Consider the following 2,201-nt stretch of genomic DNA (forward strand, 5'->3'; position numbering starts at 1 on the left):
TTGGAGGAGGCTGCCGAAGGTGGAGGATGCTGCCGTGGCTGGAGGTGGAGGAGGCTGCCGAAGGTGGAGGAGGCTGCCGAAGGAAGAAGCTTCCGTAGGTGGAGGAGGCTGCCGAAGGTGGAGGAGGAGGACGCTGCCGTGGCTGGAGAAGGCTGCTGTAGCTGGAGGAGGCCGTAGCTGGAGAAGGCTGCCGTAGGCGGAGGAGGAGAAGGAGGCTGCCGTAGGTGTAGCTGGAGGAGGCTGCCGTAGCTGGAGGAGGCTGCCGAAGGTGGAGGAGGCCGTGGCTGGAGGAGGCTGGAGGCTGCCGAAGGTGGAGGAGGCTGGAGGAGGCTGCCGTGGCTGCCGAAGGTGGAGGAGGCTGCCGAAGGTGGAGAAGGCTGCTGAAGGAAGAGGCTTCTGTAGGTGGAGGAGGCTGCTGAAGGTGTAGGCAGATCACTGATAATGATATTTGTTGTTCATATACAGAAGCATAGACCCCTTTTACAGTTTTAATTTTCTGTCTATTTCAATGTTACACGTTGAGTATGACCGCTGCATGTCTGTGTTGTTGACAGGCACAACACTCAGGAGTGCTGTGAGTTGCATGACACCTGCAGAGGCTCCATACTACAGACTACTTCTACTCGGTACTACAGAAACCGGATCACTTGACAAGCCTGTGTCCTGTTTTGGCCTTCCACACTCTGTAGGATTGCATAGGCTCCATTTCTTCTCCCACATCACCATTCCAAAACAACTCCAGATGTTTCGTTTGTATTATGGCCAGTTTCTTTACATCTGTTACACTACCTGTGTTTTTGCACCCAAAACTGGACTGCTCTATCTGTTTCTTGTTTTTTATCATTATCACTTGCATTGCTGTAAATATGTTCCATTAGCTCAGTTTTGCAACTATGAAGTGTACAGTTTTGTTGTTGTATTACTGTTACGCTGAGCAAAAATAAACCTCAAACCTTACTCTTAGGCCTATGTGAATTCTTCATGCGTGTCGTGCTCTGTCAACAGTTTGATGCTTACAAAGCATTCCAAGTGTCTGTATGATGTTCTACCATTATGCTATGCCTTCACACAGTTAATAACAAAAGGTATACAGTATTAAAAATGCATATTCACACTAGGTTATTGTCTAACTTGGCACCATAGCAATGAGCATCCAGTGTATTTCTGTGTTCAAAACATACATAAATACATTTTAAAAAAAAATTAATTGACCCACTCAAGTACTGGTTATACAGTTGTTGTCTTTTTTTAATTATAATTTATTTAGTCCACATGACAGATCCATGGCCCTGCTCCATGCCACTGATTCAGAGTCGTGTGTAGGGACTACACGTCTCTGCCCTGATCCTCTTCACTCTGCCTGCATGCAACGATGCATGTTTTTGGCAGGTCTGATGCAGCCTCATAAAGGCTAAAGCTGGCCTGCGTCTCACTGCTAGAGATCTATAGACATACAAGTGTATGTGATTAGTTTTTAACGAATTAATATTTGTAGTGTAAATAATGAACACAACGCTTTTGCGATTACAGTCAAAAGCTACCAAGAAAGTTAGCATCTCATAGGTAAGTGGCGGGCTCCTGGCTAAGCTAATGGTGATTTCCCTCAAAACGTGATAAAAACACACCAGTTCTACGACAGTAGCGTGTAAACAACACAGTATTTTATATCACCTAGATGTACTAGACGAATTACCTAAAAAAATGGGATGGATCCCGTTTGTGTGCATATTTATACAATGCTTACCGTAGAAATGCTTATTCTGCTCAGTAGAACTCAATGAGGGCTCTCTGTTTGTTTAGAACTTTAGCGTGTCTACACATGACTCTGACAGCCACTAGGTGACTTTCCCGCCGAGATCAAAGGTAGGCGTAACTCTGTTTATCAATGGCTCTGGGTTGGACCATTGACATGTGCTCCTGTCTGACTTCCGGTGCGAGAAAAATGAATAATGCTTGGTTTTGGTCCGTTTTTCCGTTTGTGTTGACTTTGAATTTCATTTTTTAAAGTGTAATTAAAACATGAAAATGAAAGAAAAATGCTGCGTTTTTCAATTGTTGGTTTTGGGCTTTAAAACGAAAATCAAATAAACCAGTCGTTTTTTGTTTTTTAATTCCCATTCAAAAACAGAAAATCCAATTACCAAAATATACACGGACCCCTACAACTAGATAGGCTAGCCTACAACTTAGTCAATGCAAAC

General features: G+C 44.0%; 1 long non-coding RNA gene across 1 annotated transcript; it reads left to right on the top strand.

The window, feature by feature from the left end:
• Positions 1 to 204: 204 nt before the first annotated feature.
• On the top strand, positions 205 to 1,446 carry LOC134460391 (uncharacterized). Its single transcript, XR_010037077.1, has 2 exons — positions 205 to 367; positions 555 to 1,446. It is a non-coding gene; the product is annotated as an uncharacterized LOC134460391 (long non-coding RNA).
• The last annotated feature ends 755 nt before the right edge of the window (positions 1,447 to 2,201 follow it).

Source organism: Engraulis encrasicolus, chromosome 12 (assembly GCF_034702125.1).
Source record: "Engraulis encrasicolus isolate BLACKSEA-1 chromosome 12, IST_EnEncr_1.0, whole genome shotgun sequence".
NCBI lineage: Eukaryota > Metazoa > Chordata > Actinopteri > Clupeiformes > Engraulidae > Engraulis > Engraulis encrasicolus.